Here is an 18051-nt window from a genome sequence, read left to right on the forward strand (position 1 = left end):
GAGTTTCAATAAGCAAGATTCGTCTACAGGAGGATCCAATATTGAATTTTGATGTAGGATGTTCAACAGAAAATCAGAAGGATTTTTATGAACCTTATTGTCGAATTGAACTGTTAACAAATTAGCTCTTAGTGTAGCCAATCGTTCCTGACTTAAGTACGTTTCTCTAAATTTAATCACAAACTCTTCATACGTAACAATTTTCTGACGCATGACTTTGAACCACGAAAGGGCTGGCCCTTTTAACGTTCTACTAATGAATGACAAACGTGCTTCATTCGGTACACCTGTTAATGCGAAGTAATTGTCTAAGTCTAGCAAAAAGTTATATGTTTGGGGTTCATCCTCTGTACCTTGATAATTTGGTAGACTTAGATCACGATGAATAAAAGGGTTGATGACTGTCGACAACTGTGCTGTCTGATTATCGAGTGGTGAAACAGAGGATGCAGGTAGTGCTATACTCGGCAAAATTGATTCATTAGGAATAGTACGTGAACATGAGGGCATAGCCTGTTCTGGTGGAATGCTAGTGTGTGAGGAGACTTCTATGCGATTTGACTCAATGATATTTAATCTGGCAGAAATCATTTCTTCTATGGCCTCTACTTTTCCAGTTATTCTCGAATCTACACTCTCAATAGTGTTTCTTAATTCATCCGTTACATTCGCGTGAACAGAAATTATGTCACTTAATTTTGTCTCTACTTCTGCCCGATTTCTTTCAACATGACCAATAATATTATCACCTTGCTCTTCTAAAGATCCTATCTTATTTCCTAGATCATTTCTAACTTCTTCTAAATTTCTAGCTGTCTGGTCTACATTTTCAGAAACTTGATTTACTGTTACATTTAATTGTTGTACGGTGTTCTCTATATCGTTATGTAGTTGTTGCTCTGTATTTTGTAGTGACCTACTCAGCCTAGATTCAAGCTCTTTCTGTGAATGTTCTAAATCCCTTCTTGTATTTCTCAGCTCTTCATTTGTATCTTCTAGCTTACTAGACAATGCACTAATTTTACTATCTAACTCCTGGTGAGTTTGTGCTAGTTTAGAGCCTAACTCTTGAACCTCTTTCCTAATCTCGGTTTTCAGTTCACGCTGTAACTCTTGTTGCGATTTATCAATTTTGTTATGCAATTCTTGCTGCATTCGCACCAAGAATTGCAACACTGGGTCTGATGAACTCCTAGTTGTGTCTCCTATCCCATCTGTCTCATTACCTACTTCTATGTTTTCGTCTCTCATTTGAATTTCATCTCCCTGATCTCCTACTTCTGTAACTGACATACTTTGTGCTTGTTTTAAATCTCTAACTTCTTCGTTCATCTTTCTGCTTTTCAACCTAGTCAAGACCATTAATCCTAATTAATCTAATAAATTGACTAATAAAAAGAAAAGAATCTCTATTTTATGAAAACGTTATCTCAATAAATTTATCTCCCCCCTTCAACTTTACAACTTCTCAAGTATTATAAATAAACACATTTCTACACACATTTTACTTTTATATCAATTATGTTTTGGAAAGCATTTGGGACAAAATAAATTCATTACACGATAATTTGACTAATCTTTAAGTAATCACACACTCGGTTATACGCTAGGATGTGAACAACAGTGCGTAACCTGCACACTTCTTGCCAAACACGTAGGGTGTTAAAACATTTAAGTAAAGAAATGATCAACGTGGTTAAGCTCTCACACATGGACGCCAAAATTATGTGATTGTACTGCGCCTTTGCCTGTAATCCTAGCATATAATATGGCTACTACGCTAGGTGCCAAACTAATGTGTAAAATAACTATGCACACAAGCGTAGTAATTGCCCTTACGCTGGGAAGCCAAAATAATGTGGAGTGCAGGGGAGGAAAAGAGAAATCTCTGTATGAAACTCATATGTAAATCTCTCTCTTACTACCCCTTTACTTACAGGAATGTTGTATCATCCAAATTTAAAGAAAATCAAAAGATATGCCAAATAAAATAATAGAAATTACTGAAATTTAGATAAAAGTCGGTAGAGCTAAGATTAAAAAAATTAATATATATATAATTTCTATAATGCCATTCCTGTAAGTGTGAGTTCCTTATTTAAAGTCCTGTAGCCCCTTTCGGACTTTCTTTGATATGTGGACTTACGCATGAGTTATCTGCCACCTTGGTTTATCAAAGAATAGGTGTGTGATTACCTTACTAGTTTCGAACATCTGATATTAAAGAGCATGGAATCCAGCAAACCTGCAAGAAACAAACAAATTATTCTGGTACTTACCATACCAGCCGAAATTCCGTTAGGGAAGTTGATAACTCCATGTAGTTTAATAAACACTTTTATTATAAACACAGCACTTAATCACTTAAACCACAACACTTAATTGATATCGATATAAGATATGCTCACAGTTGAACTAAAATAATTAAAAAAAAAAAAAACTCTTATGATTTTTTTTTATCACTAGTTCATAGTTAATAATATGTATTTGTATCTATTGCACAGTTCATCTTCTTTAATTTCCAGGTAGGTGTGTCCGTTACTTCAAAGCATTAATCACAATTTTAGTGTCTATTCTTTCATGTTGATAGTATTCTTTTAAAACGGTTTCCGTAGCATCCTAAGGTAGATTAAGTCCTTGGTACCTGATTATAACTGAGTCCACCACTGTGTAACCACTTCAAACTTGGTTATAGTTGCACTTCTATCTCTCTCTATATATATAGATATTTTAATGATTTGTTGCTGCATACGTAAGATGTGTGTATTCATTTCCAGTAGTGTCAGATTGGATCTTTAAATGCATATAGTCTAGAAAACTGACACAGTTTATTTAACTTATTTTGAACACCAATGGTGCAACTTATCGCACTTAATTAAGTTCACTTTGAAAATAAAGGTATGCACCTATCTTCCATTGCAACTAACACCGTTGAATTTATAGTGTTCTGGAAAATAACTATTTTCACACGAGCAGCAACTTCACCGACCCGATCTAAACGCCAACTGCCTTGTTCTTCTCCAGAATTTCGGTTTTGTAAAAGGGGTTTGACGCCCAAGAGTCGTGCTTCGCCTCAAAGCTACTGGCTTTTCAATAGAGATAACCTTTTCTATTGTCTATCTACCTGCTAACGGAACTTTGCAAGGAAGTATGCTGATTTTTATTTACATTGACTTTATACGTAAATAATTCACTTCTTATAGACTGTCACCTAATTTCGAATCAAGCACTAAAATCTGCATTCTTTGGCCTTTCATTAGATACCAAATATGTTATAGTCCCCTTCTGATATAACCTTAAAATTTTGCATTTAAAATAGGCCGGTTAATATGTTTTCCACCACCTGATATGTTCTTTTCTTATGTGTGTCTAGTCACTGGAGCCCTCTAGCGGAAAGAATTAACAATGTCACGGACAACCATAATAGTTCGGAGTTTTCTGCTTCCGCGTGACAATTGTACAAATTATTAATTATAGAATGAAATTAAACATACATCTACTTTACTTACAAGTATATACATATCTTTGCTACCATATACATATGTGGTATGGAGTTGTCATCCTCTATTAACTTTATTTAAAACAATTTCTTAGGGTAAGGATTCCCAGTTCCGTCTGTCCCCAGCAGAAAGCCAAAACTCCACCCTCCAATACCAGATAGTACTTGTTATTTTTTTTTTTCCACGGCTGAAAGAAAGTTTTATGATACGATATACGGAAGGACGGAAAAGGTAAAACAAAACAATAAGGGTACGCGTAGCTTTCCAATACATAATTGACTCTTAAACACACTAATTCCTACATATTTTAATTATTATTAGTATTTGATATTACAAACTGCTTCATCTGGTAAACCTGGAACGAATTCACAGCCTGTTTTGCTAGATTCGCTACGCCAGCTCGAATTCTTGTGAAATCGGCGGTCAACCCAAGATTTTAACACATCATTGTCCTTCTGTTTTTATATCTATGTGTTAAATTTTGACAATAGACAAATATCCGACTTTCTGTCGCCTTTTCGGTAGTGTTACAACTCAGAGGGTTTTATGGTTTTTTAGTTCTATACAGTATTCTTATAGCTGCTTAACAGAAATAAAACAGTAGTTTTTAGTTTCAACTCACAATATAGTTGGCTAGGCTGATCAAGCATAGGTGACTGACCTTTTGGAGCTTAGTTGTCTTCTACAAGTTTTCCTTAAAAAAAAATCTCTAACTCACTAGAGTCTATCTTTCTATATACGAAATCCAATATCTATAGTTACATTCTCGATATAAACTATAATATTACCAATACTTAGGAAATAAAAATAAATATGATTCTAAGTTAATTAATAATATAAATAATATTTGAAAATAAAGAAAACCATTTCCATTTTGATATGCAAATTAATAACATTTAAATATACTACTATATAAACTTTATTATGAAACTAATGTGAGGCTGCGTCGTACATAACTTCTATATTAAATTAAGAAACAAATGAGAGCATTTTGTGTGTGTGTGTGTGTGTGTGTGTGTACATAAAAGTAGAAAACAATATGAGAAAATTTATTTTCTCGTCTCGTCTTCAGGGCAATTCTAGACACAGTACTTCAACAAAACACAAATGTGTCTTGCGTAAAGTTCATGTAGTTTTCAACAAGGTATCACGTTGAAGTGTGTTTTCAGTTTATAGTATAGTTAATCCACGCAGTTTCGAGATTGTTTTTCAATGAGGGCAGCATTTTGTTAGTAGCAAAGTAGCATGCTGACGGAGTATCGTGAGGCAATTGAGACACTATGCGTACTTACCTACATTAAGAGTTGACTACTCCGGTCCAGTGGGCCAGATATAATATCAGCAATGATATTGATGTGTTGATCACCCTCGAAATTTACATTCGATTGCTATAGAAGGTATCTGCACATATATAACGACATATTTAATATTCATTATTATAATAAAAACTACCGTTGTATACCGTGATAATGATTTTATCTTAGAAAACAAGACTCCCAAATAGGCTCCATACTTAACTACATCCTCGATTCTAGGTTAAAATTAATAGTATCTTATCTCTCCTCCAGTTGAGAAGTGATATTTTATAATATTTCCATTCAATTGTTTTCTATTATCAGTCACTGACCGAAACAAATGAGGTCGAAATTGATTAATTACCTAATTTAAATTACGAAAACGTCTCCTATAGAATTTAAAACTATAATTTACTTTGCTACTAACAAAATAAAACAGTAAATCAAGATTAATGAGAGATTAAAAAGTATAACACTTTTTTTTTTAAAGTACTAAATTTGAGTTGGAGACTTTACATGGATAGGGTGGACGGTGAAAATATATATTCATCGTGTGGTCCCTAACAAAAGTGCACCTCTCCATCTCCTGGATGCCCTTGTGTTAAGTTCTATAACTGTTATGCAACGCTTTATTTTTAAATAATAATAATAATAATAATAATAATAATAATAATAATAATAATAATAATAATAATAATAATAATAATAATAATAATAATAAAGTATTGCTCGAACAAGCGTAGTGTGAAGGGTCAATGCGTTGCAATTCATCTAATTAATACTTAGCTTACAAGCATTCATTCACCAGTTCTTGTAGGGCCCCTCGCCTTAAGCTCGCTTCAAGCTTGGATTATAAATTTGAAACTATTAATCAATAATTCACAGGCTTTTGCGGGATGCTACCAGTAAATTGGTTATTTGGTATGCATTTCAAATGTTAAAAAAAAAAAAAAAAAAAAAAAAAAAAAAAACGTAGAAATTAAGTGCTGATTTTAACGTATTCACGGAAGAGAACAATTGAAGACCCAAAAAAAAAAAAAAAAAAGTTTTGAAATGATTAGTGTATGATCCTCATAATGAAAAAAAAAAAAAAAAAGTCAATGTATTCGGAACTAGAGCTACTATGTTCTTCGTCAAATGTATTTTCAGTGTAGTAATAGTTCATAATTTGTTAAGATATCTTCTTCCATTCATTACTAACAACATGTATATTATCTCTTTCACGTATTCTCTCCAAAAATGTTATATTCAAGAAACAAAGAATGAAATAAAATCGGTGATTAGTTCTGAACTTTGAAATAGGAATTCTGCTGAAGCTAGCTTCACATTATAGGAATACATTACAATAGTCTTACATGCATCATATAACTTAGTAAAATTTTGTTGTCAAGAGCATTTTATTTAAATTTCAATTGATGCTGTGACAAGAACAGCATTTTTTTTTCAAGTATCTATGGTGATTATTAAAAGTATCATTAGCCTCCTCGTTTGTATAGTGGCTAACACGCGCGTCTTTGTTATACGTAGTTCTGGGATCGATTCCCCTCAGTAGAACATTTAACGCTTTACGGTAGTTTGGAGCGCTGTAAATACGTGCTAGTGTTCAGAAATACAAAGAAACACTTTAGTTAAGTCTCACGTATCCTCGGTGCTGAAAAGGGATGCAGAACTCCAACAAAAGTATCATTTTACGATGATCGGAGTTTGGGTCGGGCGGACCGTACAAAGTTAAAAATAAAATAAATACCCAGCCCGTCAATAGACCTCGTAGTTTGACGCCCATGTAAACACCTTACAACCTCTACCTTTCAACATTGTTCTATTTCAAATAGGTGTTAAAAGCAACAGTCATATTATTTCTCTGACCTCTGGTTGCAAGAAGCAATTTTAACGATTTCACTTTCAATTGCAACAAGCAGCAACAAGTATCAACCACCCACTCCTCCTCCTTTCATTCTTACGGTTAATGGATTTTCCTCCCTATCACGTAAAGTACCGTTTCATTGCCTCGGTTTCTTTCAACATTCTCCAGCGAAAACAACAAAGAGCAAGCGTCACTTGCTTCTCCCCCTCTTCACTCGCATTCAGATACTTTCTTTTCTACGAATATAACTGACCTTGCTTACAAAAGAAGTTGAGTCATACACAAGATAATTCTTATTACACTTGTATATTATTTTTTGTTTACTACTCTGGTTATAGCCGGGTGCGTCAACCTTCTGAAATTCAGTAGAAAGCTCCTAACACTGAGTCAACTTCATATTTTATAGATTCGAAGTTGCATGCCTGAGCTGACGTGGAAGAAAAAAAGGCAAAAAGGTATACATTGTGAATTCATTAACCACCTTATTACATTAACTTACACAAAACACACACACTGTCTACAAACCAAGGAACTGGAAAGTTCATCGCCGAAGAAAACGAAAAGTTGTGCAATGGGAATTATGTCTTGTGCCATGAGAATCAAGTCAAAATTTAAACCTATTTCTGCTTTCAATCATTCCTCCGTCTTTCTGCTCCACCCAAAGGTCTCTTAGTATTCAACCACTTTTCTACTCCTTTTACTTTCTCGTTCACTTTGTTCCTATTTGTCACAGGATTCCAAAATGTATATTTTATATACAAAAAAAAAAAAAAAAAAAAAAAAACCTGCGGAAGTCACGGGTTACCCTTACAAACTAAAAACTAATCACTGTTAGTGAGGTGCTGTTAAAGCGTTCGTCGCCTCAGCGATGATTACAGGGGGTGACCCGGGACATATACAAGTATTTATTTATTTACGCGTATGTTTAACACAACAGGCATGATGCCCATGAATTAGTGTTCCGTATAATAAAGATCACTATATAACATATTTATACAAGGAAAATTTGAGATACACTCAATTTACATGCATTAATTCGTTTGTTTACTGGTCTCCATTCAAAACCTTGCACACTGGTACTGTTTTTCTATAAAACAATTTCACTCATTCCAAATATACCAATATATTCAACTACGGATTCTATATTATTGTAGGAAGCACTCATTTGCTATATAGGGAATTTATGTGGCACATGAGTGCGTGTCATCATGCAGTAAAATATACTGCTATTGCAAATTCTAGTTTTGGATGCTAGAACATGGAATATTATATTGTAATTTAACTCAAGAAATTCGATATCATTGTTCACGATCTTATGAAGAAATACTAAGTCCTGGAAACAACTCCTTAATTTCAATGTTAAAATATTGAAGTTTATTACAGAATATGACATATATGCACGACATATGTTTTTCTGTCCATTAATAACTATAGAAATTCATACTGAACACTTTCTATCGTTTCACAATATCTTTCAGTACTCGTGTTCTAAATAACACAAGCAGGCTCCAATTGAGATCTAACATAGCAATTAAAAGTGCCGATCGATTAAGACAACCTTATTAAAAGATCCTTATCAAAACAACAGATGAAGCTAGAAATTTTTGTACGCAGTATTAAGGACATTTTTGATATGATCTCACGTTCTGAGACGAATAACACTACTAAATCTTTAATCGTTTCAGGTCTATGAAGGTTTATTTCATCAGTCAATATTTTTCTTTTTGTAATTCAATTTGCAGTTATATGTTGTCACCAATTGACTATTTCAGCATATAATTCCAGATCTGTAAATAACGTATGATAATTTTCAATATATTAAGTTATATCATTAATCATTATAAGCAGTAACAAAGGTCCAAGGTTTGAGCCTTGTAGAACACCTGATATTGTATTAAACTTTTGAGTGATAAAGCTTTTGTAAACCACAGATTGTTTCCGATTACGTAAGTAAGAAGCCAAAAATATTAAGGACTTTTGAGATCTTAACCGATCATACTGCAGTGTCTAAGGCAAGAAGAAATCGAGCCATATCCTTATCTTCTTGGAATGGGACTACTGGATTGAGGAAAAATTATTTCTAGGGAATAATTTCTAATGCCATTTTCGATCCCAACATTAAGACTTTCTAGTTTATTTCACGCTAACTGCAACATTTAATTCTTTATAATTTTCTTCCTTCGTGAGTTTCAAGGGAACCGATTCATAATTACTGAAATTTATGCATATTTCGTAATGTTATTTTTTATACTGGACTCATTTGTAAATATATTTCATGAACACCAAGCCTTTAGAAACGGAAGGAAATTTCAAAAGTGGAAAGTGATGCGGATGTGGTCATTGTTATAGGAAAATCCTTCGCATAGCTTTATTCCTTGAAATATGGAAATGAAAGTGATTGATCTTCGTGTTTTCGTTTTTTAAAATAATAAACAACTGCTATTTATATTCTTTATACTATTCTTGCTTCGACATATTGTTTAGTGTTTGCGTTAACGCCCACGCTAAATATGTCAACGTGATACGTGCTAAAAGCAAAATGATATTTCATACCTAACGAGTTACGTAATCTCGGCTTCTGAGGGGAGTCAGCCCGGTAATAAATAAATAAAATAAAATCACAATTTTAAAGCTATATACAAGTTATGGGAAGATAAATGTCCTAAAAGTCTTTTACACAACATATTTTTAATCCGTACATCCCCATCTTACTTTAAGACAGTGGTTCTCAACCTAATTCCTATCACGACCCCCATTTTATCTCGTCCTCTTGCCTGCGACCCCCTTATAATTTCTGGTTTGTAATAAGTTTGTGTGGGATTTTTAATAGGGCTATACTTACTGCGGAGATCTCACGATATCCATCTATTTCAATAATAGTAGAATCGATTACTTGTATATACAGTTAACTACTATAATAGCGAATGGATTAAAACCAAATTTGGTCAGTTCATTCATATTACAAATATCGAATTCGATCCGTCATACTGTTTCAAAATGGAAACGTTTGAAAATTTTAAAACTTCACAACTCCCTTAATTTGGGGCCATATGTTAAAAAAAAAAAAATAAAAAAAAAAGTTATTGAGCATTTTAAACTACTTGATAATGTGCGTCACGAAAATTGAACCTTACATTGCAACATTAGTGAAATCACAAAATGCTCAAATAGGCCTATTTCATTAGCTTTCAATTTTAATAGTATTCCAATGTACAGGTTTTGTTGCATTTGCATTCTTCTGGTAGTTCAATACGAAGTTCTCATTAGTTTCATTTAAATTGATTTTTAAACAATTCCGCCCTGTTGAAAATGTTTAGTAGACCTTTTTTTTTTCGTTGTTTTCAACGTACTATAAAAATAAAAATATGCCTATCGGAGCAAAATTCAAAATAATATATTAAAATATTTTCCGGTATCGAATTCTAATTATATTTATCTCTTCCTCTTATCTTCGCGACCCCTAGGTTGACAAACCCTGCTTTAAGATAAACTTCCTTACTTCAAAGACGTAACGAAAAAAAAAAAAAGTGACTTGGGGCCTATATATATTCGGAATCCCGATTTTAAAGTGGAAAGGCTAACTTCCCAAACATGAAATTATACGTACGAGCTTCTCATGAAATATCTTCGCGGGTTATCTCTGACTCCCTGTACTCTTTAATTATCTTCATTTCATACTTAATAAGGGTGTTGAACTCACTCTCTTTCCTTCCTCAAGTGGGGTTGGAACACGACCTTCGAAATAACAGAAGGCTGTGGGTCGTAACGTGGCAAATCGCGCCATTGGCAAGAAGTTCCAAGTTTTTCTACCTACAATTCTGCAAAACAATTATTCACGAGTACCTTTACCTTAGTGGCGGCGCTTAGGGGAAGCCATATTGCTACACATAAGGGAAGAAATCTTACCTAACATACCGATTCTTGTATAGTTTTCTGAAGCTTTCTTCCCTTCGATTGTAGACTTTTCACCCCTCAAGAATCGCCACTGCACTGAGATACAATAGTGTGATTAAAAAATATCTACGTTCGTCAAAATAAATTTCTCTGATTCCGGAGTATCCTTTCCATAAAAAAACTAAAAAAGATTGTGGAATTAACAGTCTTGTGCCCTAGTGCTGCTCGCGAAATCTAGTTCATCTGCACCATTTGCAGTATTGGATCGTATGGACCATGGCGAATTCGGTTATTGAAAATTTCTGCGTGTCCCTTCCCTTTATGTCCTAAGCACGTAGGTATTTTGCTTAACAATTAATCCATCCCTGTTACGGAGAATACGCAAATACAGATCGGGTCCAGATACATAAATAGTACCCAAAACTAAACAAACACGAAGGCCTAATTAACCATCATTCCGCAAACACCGAACAATCATGTCCAAAATGATTGTCGCATAGCTATAACTGTCTTCTTGTAAGAATATAATTTGATGATGATTCTGCAGGGTACTTTTAATACTGATAATATGTGTATAATCGGGGAATGTAAATATGTGGTAAATTTCATACGAAAAGAATTATAAATATGAAAATTAGAATGAGTGAAACAAAATGTTGCTAAATGGATAAAGTTTTATCTCCATTTCATTATTCTTATTTACTGCTCTTTAAACATGAAATTTACCACATGTCTTTGCCGATTATACACATATTAACATTATAAGAAATATCGGGCGAATTCGTTACCAAATTATATTCGTACAGCATATTTATAGACATGCGACAATTTTCGACATGAGTGCACATATAAAGATATATAGCCTATACGAAAAAAATATAGAAGACAGGGAAATAAATTGATTTTTCTTATTTTAAAGGATGTTAAAATTTAGAAAAATATGTATTTGTTTATACAAAGTATATCAAACTTTCATCAGCCTGAGACGCCAATTTATTCTGGATTTTATTAACAATGGGAAAAGAAGTCTTCTAGAGCCTATATTTAACGGAACCATCCTGATATTCGCCTGGTGGATCTGAGGAAAAACTCAGGAAGAACTAGCCAGAGTGGTTTGAATCCGGGACCTACCCTTGCGAAACAAGAATGTATACCAAAGGAGGGCACAGCTTAAATAACACCAAGTTTTGTTTTCCTTTTAGGAACAAAACAATGGAAAACCACGTAACCTATGCGAAAAGTTATTGTCAGCCTACCCTCTTAAATAAGGAACAGTACAACTTGTATAACGAAATATTCAATTTAATGGTTTATCAGGAGCCCAAGAGTACAGTATCGCTGATACCAAGCAGAAGCGTCATTTCAGATTTTGCTTTGGGAGGGGGGCGGAAAGACCCTTTGATATAGGCAAAATTTTGTGCTTTTCACTTATTTACTACTATTTTGTTGATAAAATCCATATAAATCTCAAGCGAAAGGGAGCGATTGCCCCTCCCTTCCCCCTAAATGACACCCCTGATATCAAGCCTGGCGTCGATTATCAAATGAAATTATTATTGATCAGTCCCGAATTCTTCTCCCATGCCTCACAATCTTCCTTCTAAAATAATAATTTTCATCGTGGCAAAGATGGAATTGAATTTGCAGAAAATAATTTTAAAACTGCCAAAACATTTTGGCTAACACAAATTCTGACGCTTTGACTCGATTCCTAAAACATGGGCTCTAAACAAAACGGTAGCCAAGAGGGGGTTGGGTGTCATGATTATTCACGGACATAACAGTACACAATTTATTAAAAATCGTGTCTCTCCCAAACTCATGGGGAAGGAATTGCGTACTTAACCCCGTAAATGACGTCCCTGACAAGTACTTCGATTTTCTCAAAAGACTTCAAAATCAAGTAGGGCTGTAGTTTCACCACAGTATACGAATAATTATCACGATACCTTCAGTAAAATTCCATGCGATTTTATTATTTATTACAGACATTATGATTTCTTTCCACTTCGTTCATCTTCTTGAATTACGAACCGCAGATACACTGTTTGTTTTAGTTTTCCGCGAACAGGTGACCGGCATTGTAACATATCCGGTTGTCAGAACTGGCTGGAAAGAATAAGCCTTTGTTTACATCTCTCGTGAAGTATTACAGGAAATGTAAATTACAGAAGATTTATTAATAGAATGTAAAACTCCCATAGTACAAATGTAACTAGCAAATTAAATGGCTTAACGAACCCCATAGGCGTTCAACATAGCAGCTAAAACCCAGACATAAACTTTCCAACTACTAATTATCCATTTCCGCAAGAAACCCTTGTAGTATCCTCCCATTTTTTCAACCCATCCAAAGATTTGTTCTACAGTGGGCTTTTAGAAAAAGATACCAAATATGAACATATAAGTACGCGCATTGTCGTAAATAATTCTCAAAATCCTTACTTAGCATATAACTAGTTCACACACGTCTTTATTCTGGGCAAAAAATAACACATAATTCGGCAAATTCACATCCTTATAGTGTGCAATGAACGCAATTAAAGCCTTGATGAAGCACTTTCCGCCATATAAAGATTTAAAAAAAAAAAAAAAAAAAATTCTAACAAAGTATTTCGTATTTGGACCAGGTCGCTCTTTCGTTGTCGAACATTCTGCATTAATTTTTTCTGCAAGTTTTCCTTGGCCCAAACGGCTTAAGCTAAGATCAAAATGTTGCCCATAGCATAGTCCTTACAGCCTGTGACAGACACTTTCCATTTTATATATACATAATTTTAGTTTTTGAGGTTTCTATAATGTAAAATGGCTATATCTGGGACTGTTAATATCACATATCAAAACCTAAATACAGTAACTAAACGTATGATAATACTAAAGATATACTCATGTTAATTTAGGGCTACTACATAAAATTTCAGTATGCAAACTGAGGTCAAGTGAAACGTGACATTGTGCGTACGGAGTCTTTGCCCCCAACAGATCACTTACCGGCTGCAGATGAGAACCACTCACTTGCCTGCTCTCCCAACGTGAACCAAAGTCAAAAACACAAAACACAGTGATATAAAACTACACAGGTTTATATTTCTTTCAGCACAGCACAAATATACCGTAATAGAAGCACACAATACTGCTTAGCCAAGAAACTAAAAAAATATATGTTGGAACTTCAATTTATTTTTACTTTCGTTATTAGCTCACATCACTTATTTCACTACAGCAGCCGTAGCAACGAAAACTAACTTGCACAGGTCCTGCTATCTCCCCGCTTGCCCCGCAGAAACACGACGACTGCTGCAACCAGCGATCAGCGTTCTACTGTTGATTCGAATCGCAATCACAGACGTGATTATTGAGTCACTTTTCAGAGGAATCGGAACTGGAACGTGTTTTCGGGCACGGGAATGGCGCATCCGAAAGTTGCAATACTTTGACACTTTTTCTACTTCTTCCATTTATTACCGCAACTTTTCAACATATTGCGTGTCTCATTTTTTGGTTGCTGCTGTTCTTGCAAAACCGTTTAAATACAATGAGGTTTCGAAGAACAGGTAAAGGAATTTAATTACGAAGTTTGCTGCGTGCTTGTTACCCAATCTAATTTTTAACATTGTTTTATAAACAAAAAGACATTGAGAGTTGAGAGTTAAACAAGCAGGAGAATAATTCCTCTCAATAATTCCAAGACCGGAAGGAAGTTATGTGCACACGATACTAAACACGGTTTCGTCATCTTATCCGTTTTTTTTTTGTTTTTTTCAGTTTAGACTTTTAGAAGGAAATTGAATTCGTTCCTTAATTATTCGACTTCAATAAGTATCGGAAGTCTCCCAGAATGACTATGTCCATGTCCATCTGTCTGTTGACAAGTATTATTATTATTATTATTATTATTATTATTATTATTATTATTATTATTATTATTATTATTATTATTATTATTATTATTATTATTTTGTGTTCTGCCTTTTGGTAGGTTCTGGGACTAATGAGGTATTTTTTTTTTTAATTTTAAATTTGGGCCTGGAAATGTTTCTTCCAAGTTTCTCGATCTTCAGCTTCCTCTTTTAATTCCCAATTTTTTCTTCTATTTTTCAAATCATCGATCAGCTGTGTTCTTCTTCTTCCTACTCCTCGCTTTCCTTCTATAGCGGTATGAAAAATACAATTTCCTCGCAAGATGTGTTCAATGTAATTGGGTATGCGCCTTAGGCATGGAAGACTCGGGTTCCCTTCCCGGCGGGAGCTCATGTGGTTCGGATTCCACGTTAATCAGTAGGTCCACGTCTCATATAGCCTCGCTGCTGAAAGGGACGCTAAACTAAAAATCAACTCAACTCTAATTGGCCTTCCTATGAAAAGTGCTGGCTAGAAGTGTCCTTTTCCCTTCTTATCCGTTTTAAAACATCGTTGTTTGTTCTCTCTCTGTCCATTTTATCTTCTCCATTTTCCTCCAACACCACATTTCGAAACCCTCTAAATATTTCTTCTCTAACTTCCGTGCTATCCAATTCTCTGAACCACACAGTCCAGTGCTTGACCAAAACAGAACATAAATAGTAAGAAATAGTGAGAAGCGGTTAGAGATAGTGATGTTATTATAGTTTTACTCCAGATGTATGTGCATGTATATGATACTTTATGGCTTCTGTAACTACTAGGTGGATCTGAACCAAATTTGGTGTGCAAGCAGCCCATATTCTGAGGAATATTTGATGGCTGGCCTCGGCCAAGGACGGGCTCGGCTCGCTTTGAATTTGTTTTTCGGTAACTACTGGCCGAATCTGAACGAAATTTTGGTGAGCAAATAGCCCATGGTCTATTTGGTGGCCGAGTTCGACTAGGGACAGGCTCGACTCGACTTGTATGTGATATTTTAGTTTGTGATACTTTAGTTAGTATGTGATACTTTACTTTAGTTTTCTGTAACTACTGGCCGAATCTAAAGCAAATTTGGTGGACAACTAGCCCATCGTCTAAGAAATTAAGATCGTGCGAGCGGTCCCGGGTTCGATTTCCGGTGGGAGCACTCGGTCGAAAAAGTGTAAAACGCTTTTTCAAGCCAGTCATCCTGAATGAGGTTGTGCTGGGTTTTCTTCATTTACACAAGGCAAATGCCGGAATGGTACCTAACTTATAGGTCTCAGGCCGCTTCCTTCCTTCCCAATTCTTTTTTCCTTTCCCCGGATAGTGTGCTCGCTGAGGGACGTTATCTTTCAAACTTGAAGGACTAACGTGGTCATAGATGCCGAAAACCCAGAAATCTAAATACTAAATCCCTAAATTAAGATCGCTATATTTGATGGTTGAGCTCAGCCTTAAAACAGGTTCAACTCGGCTGGAGTCGGCTTGTGTGGTACATTATTTCTCAGTAACTACTGGCAGGCTCTGAATGAAATTTGGTGTCTGAATAGCTCGTTCTCCGAGGGATAAAAATCGCTATATTTGGTGCCTGATCTGGCCAGAGACAAGCTTGGCTCGGCAACAGAGGCTGTTTTCTACACCTCTGCACGCTGGAAGCTTCTGAGTTCGGTTCACTTCGGCTTGTTAGAAATAGATTCGGCGTCCCAGGAATACGTTTGATCTGTACTCTTTACCTATTTTACAACTGAAAGTGGTAGAAATCTATTATTAGTTCCAATTTCAATGTTGAGTTTTCATACAGCAAAAATGGTCAGGAGTAGCAGGAATTTACTTTTCTCAAATGGCTTCAGCGTCTCAAGAATAAGCTTCGTTTGCATCTTTATATCTGAATTCAGACAGGAAGTGGTAAGAATCTAGAATTTCCGGTTTTAATGCTGACTCCATCAAAGAACAAAAACCGTAATATGTTGTGAGAAACTATTTTTGATGCAGATTCGTCGTTTCAAGAACTGGTTCTATTCTACAACGTTCTCTCTCTTTTGAAACTGGAAATCATAGTTAATCTCTTCCGGTTTCAGTATTAAATCTCCACAGTTTAGAAATTTATCGTAGTTTCAAAATGGAAACGAAACACATTTATTTAATTATTTATCGTTTAGAATTTAATTTCGAAAATGGCGTGGCATAAGCTATGCTTCTCTGTAGGCAGAGATGTATAAGAACCGGAAAATTCAATGTAGAAATATGGAGGTGCGCTCCAACTTTCACAGATGTAGAAAACAAGGGTTCCATTAATTTTGAAGTGTTTGAGAGTTACAGAACAAATTCTTAAAATTTGAATAACTGGTGTAATAGGATCCACCACAAACAACTGGGGTAATAGGTCTGCTGATGCTCTGTCCAAAATGCCGAAAAGAGAGAATTATTGAAAAAGAAAGCCATCCTTCACCGAGGAATAACCCTGAATTTGGTTGGTGATGTTGAAGGCAATCTTTAATAAGATATTTTTGAGTTTATATTATTGAATGAGAATTTAATGTTTAAATGTTATTATAGATTTGATTGTTTCAAGATTGGATGATTGAATCATGTATATCCTGAGTGACAACTTGTATTTAACCTCACTATGTGTGTATTACAGTATTTCTCTGGTAACCTAAGCCTGGGAAGGGTGCCGGAGTAGCTCAGTGGTAGGATACTCACCTCTGGTGTATTGAGGTTCCTGATTCGATTCCAGCTCCTGCCAAGTGGTCTTTGTTGGGTACAAACACTCTCTTCATTTCGCTATTTCGTTCATTCTCATTATCACCGTCTCCATTAGCTCCGGAGCATAACTCGAGCGGTAAGCTTTTAAAAATCCATATATCCATCGAACAATGTCATCAAAGAGCGAAGAATAAATATCAGATCATATCTGGTCGATAAAGCAGGATTTTGGAAAGGCGAGTAATGGAAATCCAGACTGGATTAGCTTGGCGAAAAAAAAAAATAAAATAAAATAAAAAAAAAAAAATGCAATTGACGGGTACTCAAATTTGTACACCACATGAAAGGTATTGACATTGTTAAATAAATATTAGTTTATTTAGTCTCATTTTGTACTATTAAATGGGTCTATTTTGAACAACATAAAAATATATTGTATATTGTTAGTAATTTATTAAAAAAAAAAAACAGTGAATTTCGTTTGAACACTTTGCGGATGAACGACGGACTATGTCCGTGGTCGATCTAATGACCGGTAGAACGAATGACGAACACAGCACATCCTATGCTTTACATTTCTATTGCGAATGAATTACTGCCTAAGTTTGCAGAGTTTCTTCTGTACATATTTTATCGTCTCTTCTTTGTTCAAATTTGAGTCGATAGGTAACAGGGTTACATTTTTATGTCTCAGAAAATGTTTACTTGAAGATACTCGTACGTTGTATTCACGTCTGTGCAGTTTAGAATGGAACCGAGCAATTTATAAAGATGCTGAACAGTATTTGGAACTGATAAGATTCTAACAATAAGTGAAAGATATGGGGACACGGCACTAGTCCTAAACGGCACAAGACCTAAAAATCATTTTGCGGCACAAGTCATAAACGGCACAAGACCTAAAAATCATTTCGCGGCACAAGTC

At 34.9% G+C, this 18051-nt stretch overlaps 1 protein-coding gene across 2 annotated transcripts in view; it reads right to left on the bottom strand.

The window, feature by feature from the left end:
- The window catches only part of LOC145690326 (protein phosphatase 1 regulatory subunit 14B), a 413214-nt gene that overhangs the window by 247456 nt on the left and 147707 nt on the right, over positions 1–18051 (bottom strand). Inside the window, exon 1 of one of the 2 annotated variants that reach the window (XM_081765112.1) lies at positions 13545–13869. The exons of the other annotated variant lie outside the window; for it this stretch is intronic. The gene's annotated coding sequence lies outside the window, so the exon portion shown is untranslated. Of the gene's footprint in view, positions 1–13544; positions 13870–18051 lie in introns of those variants that run through there. 2 annotated transcript variants of the gene reach the window in all.

This window comes from Thermobia domestica, chromosome 7, assembly GCF_964235325.1.
Source record: "Thermobia domestica chromosome 7, izTheDome1.hap1.1, whole genome shotgun sequence".
NCBI lineage: Eukaryota > Metazoa > Arthropoda > Insecta > Zygentoma > Lepismatidae > Thermobia > Thermobia domestica.